This window comes from Lotus japonicus, chromosome 2 (assembly GCF_012489685.1).
Source record: "Lotus japonicus ecotype B-129 chromosome 2, LjGifu_v1.2".
In the NCBI taxonomy this organism is placed as follows: domain Eukaryota; kingdom Viridiplantae; phylum Streptophyta; class Magnoliopsida; order Fabales; family Fabaceae; genus Lotus; species Lotus japonicus.
The window spans coordinates 5,129,781-5,137,782 of NC_080042.1; positions in this window are offsets into that span (position 1 = coordinate 5,129,781).

Below are 8,002 nucleotides of genomic sequence, written 5' to 3' on the forward strand. Positions count from 1 at the left end.
CATAGCTCTGATTCGTCATTTGTATTTTTGGGACAGGGTAGGTTCCGACAGATTGCTTTTCGGTGTGGTTCTCCGTAGATGGGAATCGCATGGAGTAGTCGGACGTAGGAAGTCTTTTGGAGGCCGTTTTGGGCTGACTTACTTTCTTGGAGGACTGTATTTATAAAAGTTATGACTCTGACAATGGGTCGCACTTGTTTGCCGTTGGGCAATAATTTTAGTTACTTGATGTTACTTCCCGTCACTTGAGGGCACTCGTGACGATGTTTTTAGTTGCAGCGAGGGCTGTACTTATATCGTATGTTAGTCGCTGTTAAACGCGATTGGGTTGAGTCTTTATTTCGACAAGCCTTTTTTATTTAAACAAAATGAAAAAAAAAATATTCACGTTTTTCCGCTTTATCTTCTTTTTGAGTTACTAAAGTGACACCCAGAAATCGGGGTGTTACAGTGCTCTACTTTTCAGATTGCCTAGTTAATTGATTGGAGGTGTGGACCTGTGGACCTTGCTCATGTGCAGTTGCATCCCTTGCAGGTTTGATGGAGCCATGTTCTATTTGTTCCCTCGTTGTTGTCTGCATCTTGGGCGATGGTAGAGTAATGGCTTTGTTAAGACTTTTATGGTCTTACTGTTTTCTTTTTGAAGTTGCCTGAAATGATTCATGTAGGTTACTAACACACAATTGAATGGACCAATAAATATTTTTATAAATAAATTAATAAATGAAATATAGAAATTCTAACCCACTTATTTTCAATGTGATTGGACAATGAGTTGTTTAACTCATAGGTCATTTAGACAACACTTTATTTTTTCCTTAGCTTCCATTAGTCCTTATATATATTATGAGTAGAGTTTAATTTTGATGCACCGATGGTGTAAAGTTTTTTTACACCGTCAACCAATCAGATTTTAAGGATGTGTAATGTCAATTAATAACATTAAATAAAAAGAGAGATTTTCTCATATATTATTACTCTTTTTTGTTTTCTTTAATTTATACTATGGGGTTGAAGTACCGGGTTGAAGTACCCTTAGAACTCATGTTAATATATTCATTGACTTAAAAAAAGAGATTGGGGTGAAAATAAAGGGCAAATAAAGCGTATAAAATAAAGGGTTAATCCTCTAATTGGTCCCTGTGGTTGTGTGGCCGTCTGAAATTAGTCCCTCCCGTAAAATCTAAGTCCTCGCGTTTGAAAAAGTGTGTGTAGCAGGTCCTCGCCGGAGGGACTAATTTCCACACATTTTTCAAACGCGAGGACTTAGATTTTACGGGATGGACTAATTTCAGACGGCCACACAACCACAGGGACCAATTAGAGGATTATCCCTAAAATAAATCTATACACCGACTTAAATTATTAAATTGTAGCTGAATTCAAATAGGCTGAATTATGTACCCAAAAAAAATGTAACAAAAAAATAGGCTGTATTAGATCCCTTCTAGTCTAGATGGTAAAAGCAACCTGCATTAGTCAACAAATTAATTATTTCTTTATATAGAAAATATACAAAATCTTGATTCTACATTGATATCCTAAAAGCAGTTTCCAATAACCCCATTTATTTTTACTGATCGATCATATTAATGGTTCTACTTGAAAAACAACGAGTATTTAAAGTCGTCCACAAGTTTTATAAAAAAGTCGGCCACTAAATCACATTAAATGATTTAACAACTTTGATTGACCTCATTATACTCTACTGCATATATCTCAGAATTTGGATCCTCTCCAGCAAATAATATTGTCCGGCCCCTCCAGCAGTAAAACTGACCATTAGATGAATCTGATGGTTCATAAAATTTACTACAATACCTAAAAGTTAATTAGACATTAAAGCACAACCATTTGATACATCTAATGGTCAGTATTACTGCTGGAGGGGCTGAGCAGTATTATTTGCTGGAGAGGATCCAGATTCATATATCTCATTTTTACCCTATTCTGATCCATTATTATACAGTCGGCATTCATAATATTACTATTTCTTTCTTTTATTTTTATTTCTCTCTAAGAATCTATGGTAAAAAAGTATGAATAAAACTTTTTTCATAATTTAATAAGAAATATATTAAATTTTTTAATATATCATATCAGCTATCATATTTCTGATTTTTCTCTCTTCAATTTTCTTTCCTTACTTAAGAGAATCAAGTAAAAAATGTGCGAATAGAAGGTATTAATTGCCCCTTCATGAATTCATACACCAAATTAAAGAACAAAAATGGGATGCAAAATTTTCATTAAATAAGATGTTTAAAATTAACTCGGTAATAGCTAGCTAGCCAAGTTACAAGATAAAACCATTGAAGGAGTGATTGTGATCAGAATCAATCACAGATGGTTTGTGGCAACAAATGCAACATTACTCCAAAACATAATCTCTTGATTTATTCTATTAACAGCAGGAATAACTAGCTTTTCTTTATCCAATTCACCCTGACAACCGAAAGGTCCATCGCCAGCAACTTTTGCATCATAGTTTGCAGTCAATGGATCCTCTTTCAACTCACCCAATGAACTGCTAAACGACTCAACCGAGTAAGTATACTCTTGGGTTGCACACAGTTTTATGGCTTTAGAAGAAGGGTATTTGCTAATCAACCCCTGCAGATAAATCTGGCCCTTTGTCGCTCTCGTTATTGCCGTCTTTAGGACCAACCTGCAAAGTGTATTTTCTTATAAGTCGTAAAAAAATTTATATAAAAGCACAAGGCGTGTTTCAACTCATTTATATAATGAATACAATATATAAAATACAAAGGGCTAACATGAGAGATGATAAACCTGCAAAGCGTAGCCCAGTCTTTGGCTGCAACAATATGCGGGTCTGATCCTAGAACCTTCATGCAGTGAGCATCCCTATTGCACGCAATTACATACAACTTTTGTTGAGGAGAAGGCGCACGAGCAGGTGCAGCATGAGCACTGATGAGGAGTAAAGAAATAGTGAACAAAAATGAAAACAGTGTTGAGAGACTCATCATAATCTAGTTTTTTTTTTTCTTAGTACTGCAAAGGTGATGGTGGTGAGCGGCGTGACCTAGGGTTATTTATACAGAGATCCGTTATCCCATAAATCAAGAAATTAAGAGAAGAAAAATATTTGTTACTATTAAGTATTTTAGTAAATACTATGAAATATGTATTGTATATAATTTGATTGATTGTAATTAAATCTGGATTGAATGTAATTTTTTTTTTCCAAGAAATCGGATTGATTGTCATTTTCTTTCCAAGAAATGGATTGAATGTAATTTTTTGGTTCTAGAAAGCGGATTGAATCTAGTTTGTTACTATTAAATGAAATTAAATCTGATTGAATATTTGAATGTAATTTTTTTTGAAAGGATGATTGAATGTAATTTTTGTTAAAGGAAGATTGAATGTAATTGATATAATACTAGTGCTTTTTTACCCGCGCGTTGCACGGGGAATATGTCTATTGTATTTGATACATCGATTCATATTTTAAATTATAAATATTTCTAAGAATGTAAGAATAATTATAATAAAGATGTAGATATTTAAAGAGCACAAATTTTGAAAAACACAGAAGTTAATAAACCAAAAGCTTTAATTTTTTCATATGTGAGGTATAACTGAATTTTGTTTGTGAAGATGTATACTCGTGTTGCATAAAGGGTAATGCTTTTGTGTTTTAGATATATAACAATACATAAATATATATATTTTTTAAATTATTAAAAATACACTTAAGTTATAGAAAATGAATTTTATTTTTTTTTAACTCGTACAAATTTTCATTTTCATGTAAAATGTTTCTCCCCGTGAGATCTCGTAACTCTAATTTGTTAGCACTAATAAATTCAGGTCATAATTTTATAGTACATATGTATTAATATTTTGTATTCCTCTTACTTTTCTTATTATCAAATTATTATAGTTATATACTTATATAAATATACACTCTTAAAATTTTGAAAATAATACTAAAGTTAATTATATTAAATTTATTCTATTAAAATAATATCCATTAATTAGTTTAGAATATAATGATTGTATAAAAAAAGTATAATGATACTTTTTATATAAAACAAAATCTCACGTAGATAGCATTATAGTACTTTAAAATTCAAACATACAATTGAAAATTATACGCAAATACAAACAACAACCGCTTTTAGGTTTCAGAGCAGACTTAAATGCAAATCATCTTACTCAATGGATTCTCATTTATCAGAGAAACAAAATCTTATAAATTTCATAAATCAATATAGAAGGGGAAATTCTAGTGTTTTTTTACCCGCGCGTTGCACGGGGAATATGTCTATCGTATTTGATACATCAATCAATTATTTGATTATTTAAAATATATTGAACAACATATGAAATAGAAGGGTCTCAAATGCTAAGCAAAGTGGACCAAAAGACTTGTCATCTAAGCCTGATTGAGATCAAGATGAAATCGTTTCACATTCTTCATGAACATGAAAACAATGACACAAATAATAGATATAAGGAATCACCAATAAAGCAAACGATAAACACATATTATGGGAAAAAAAAAGATGTGATAGTAACACTAATCAGGATTGTAAAAGATAAATCATAAAGTATGACATCATTTTGTGTTTATACTAAGTCATCCAAGTTTGAGTCAATATTGCAAGGTACCTACAAAATTTATGAAATATATCGGAATTTTTTTTTTGGTTTGTTTGCTCTGTCCTGTTTTCTTTCCGGCACTTTCTAGGTTTTCCTATCTTTCTGTCTTTGGGTTTCTTCTGTTTGGTTTTTGTCTGGCTCGATCTTTGGGTGTACTTTCGGGTTTTTTCCGCCGGTGTTGGTTGGTTTGTATTTCCTGCTTAAGAGTTTGCTCTCAAGCCTTTTGATATTTTATATATATATATTTATCTTTCAAAAAAAAAGTTTGACTTTTTTATTAGTAGTTTGTCAACACTACTTTAGTTGCATATAATAATAAAATGTGTAAGAAATATATATTGATTCGTCTGCTTGAAATTTGTCTTCTAAAGGAGAAGAGCCGAAATATATAGGGAGTTTATGATCTTTTATAGTATATCAAGTAACAATTTTGTGTCTAAGGGTGACAACTGTCCTATTACCACAACGTGATTCCACCCTTAGTACATTCATTAAAAAATTATTCTTTTTTTGAAAATGGAAGAAATAGCACATGATTCTTTTTCAAAAAATTCAACGTGTCAATACATTAGATAACAACTGTGATTCTGTTACATATTTAATTTTAAAAAAAAAGTGATTATTAAACAATAGATGAAATAGAAGAGTCTGAAATGCTAAGGAAAGTGGACAAAAAAGAATCACCAATAAAGTAGATGATAAATACATATTAATCATGAAAAAAAAAGAACGTGATAGTAGCACAAATCTGAATTGTGAAAGATAAATCATAAAGTATGACCTCATTTTTTTTATTTCAAGTCATCCATGTTTGAGCTAATATTGCAGGGTGCCTACAAAATTTAAGATATATATCAGACTTTGTACATACTTGTTTTAATCAATAAAGAATTATTTCATTGTAAGGGAAAATAGAATGAACCTTAAATCGACAATAATATTTTTGCATCAGATGTTCATCAACTTATAAGATGTCATAGACATCATGTTAACAATGAAATAAAGTTAGGTCACTTAGAAGTCAGTTTGTATTAAAAAAACTATTAAGATAAAAAATTAAACTAACCACTCATATGTTCTCAAAAACTTCTTGGTAGACAACATTGCGCTTGGAGTTTGAAACTACCCCTTGTTTATCCCCTAGTGTTTTTTACCCGTGCGTTGCACGGCAAATTGATTGTTGGAGTTGACATTAATAAAAAATATAACAAAATGTGATGAGTATAGAGAAATACGTGTGGTATAGAGTAAATTATATAAGTTGTTTGTATGAGAGCTGTGATAGTAGAGAAAGAATGACGTAGATTCTCTCCCATCGTTGGGTTAAATAGAGAATAAGAGAGGGAATTAGTTTGCCATGAATCGACAATTAAATAAAAATAAAAATATCAAAATATAAAAACAATGATAGGCTTAATAAATTAATAAGATTACTCCCTCCCAATAACCAAAAAAATTAATAAGATTACAATTGGAAAGCTAAAAAAATTGATCAAACTTTGTTCTATGTCTACTCAAAATGAGAAGATTGAAAAAATACATTGGACCCACAAAATCTGCCCCCTTTATCTCTCATCCCTTGCCAATCAAACACACTAACTCTTATCTCTCTCTCCTCTATTTCTCTCTTCTCTTTCACTACCATATCAAACAAAGCATTAGAGAACCTAGTTGAATAGTTTAGCAAGGCTATAACAAAATGGCATAGGAGTTCTTGGAAAATAATTTTAAAATTTCTTTAAATTATTTTTCAAATCTTATCCAATATAGCTTTTGTTTGAAAGTAACATATCCACTTCATTAGCATTCTTTGTGTGCAATCACCCTCCTCTCTCTCTCTGTCTCTCTATTCTCCTGCCTACAACTCATTTCCTTCTTCTAGCTTCTCATACCTTATTTCAAGTAGTGCCTTGATTTCTTTAAGGCATTTGATTCAAATTAGCCTAATTGAACCAACCAAAACACATAAAGAATAAAATTAAAAACAGACACATAAGTAGCTTCAAACCAATACATTAATCTTATGAATCAAATGCTAGACATAAAGAACTTTTAACTAAAAGGATTCATTCTCCTACCTCAGAAATTAAAAGCATTAAGCCACATGCTTTTTCTTCTCAAACTCTATCTCGAGCCTTTAATGTACTTCAACAATTCTTCTCTAATTTTTTTTGAAATCTCCTGCATTCTTCATTCCTTAGCATAGTCTGAGAAAACAAATCATAATATGTCTTAGATCAAGAAAATCATTTCAACCTACAATATTATATCAAGAAACTGATTTTGGAGCAACACGCGTAGGTAGATTGGCGGAACCATCACCTATAACCCGAGTCAAAATAAGATTAGACATAAACAAAACTATGCAAAGAAGGAATTTGAAGAGGAAAAGGGAGAATGCTCACCACTTTTTCCGGCCAGCTCTCCAATTGAGTCATGGAACGTGACAAAGAGGGGAGTCGAAGCCATCATTATAAATTTAGTAAGGAGTAGTAGTAAATCTTCTTTCAAAATATAATTTATTTAAATCTTAGATAATTAGGGAAAATCTTTTAAAATTCAGGTTTCAAGATAAAATAGCACAACATAAGAGAGGCTATCTAACAAATTGACAATAAAAACAAAACAAAATCTTTAAAAAATATTTAATAAAAATACGATAAAAATTCGGATTTTTTTAGAGTATTAATTAATTTAAGATAAAAATAAACAACCTAAATCCTAATTGATTTATACTCTAAAAATAACTCTAAAATAGAATAAAATATTTCCTGTAGAATCACATACAAAGGAGAATTAGAAAACATAAAAAACAAATCAAAATATTGCAAAATTCCATATAGAATATAAAATGGACTCACCATCCATGGCTTCCAAAGAATCTCTTTTGGTGGAATATCTATAAAAAAAAACCTGAAGAAAAGAATTTGAAATTAGCATGGCAAGTGATGAACGAAATTGACCTTGAAGTCAAACATGAGTAAATGAAAGTTAAAGGTAAAGTAAAATAAAATTGAAAAAAATCATAACATATTATGCAAGCAAAGGAAGAAAATAATTTGAAACCTCCATCTGCAACCTTCCCAATCAGTCCAAGGCAGCAAATCGGAGGGATGCGATTGCAAGTCGATGGCAAAGTGGTTCCGTTGAGAGATGAGACGATTTTGTGGGGGTGGTTCCGTTTAGTGGAGAGATGAGATGAAAATTGCATGGAGGAGATGAATTTCATGGAGGAGATAGTGGAGGTAGGCAGGGTTTTAAGAGGATTTTTGCTGATGGGATGTATTATTGATTTAAATCACTTATCACAGATTTTATATTAAGATAAAATCATGAAATAAACAACATAAATCCTAATCAAATCTAA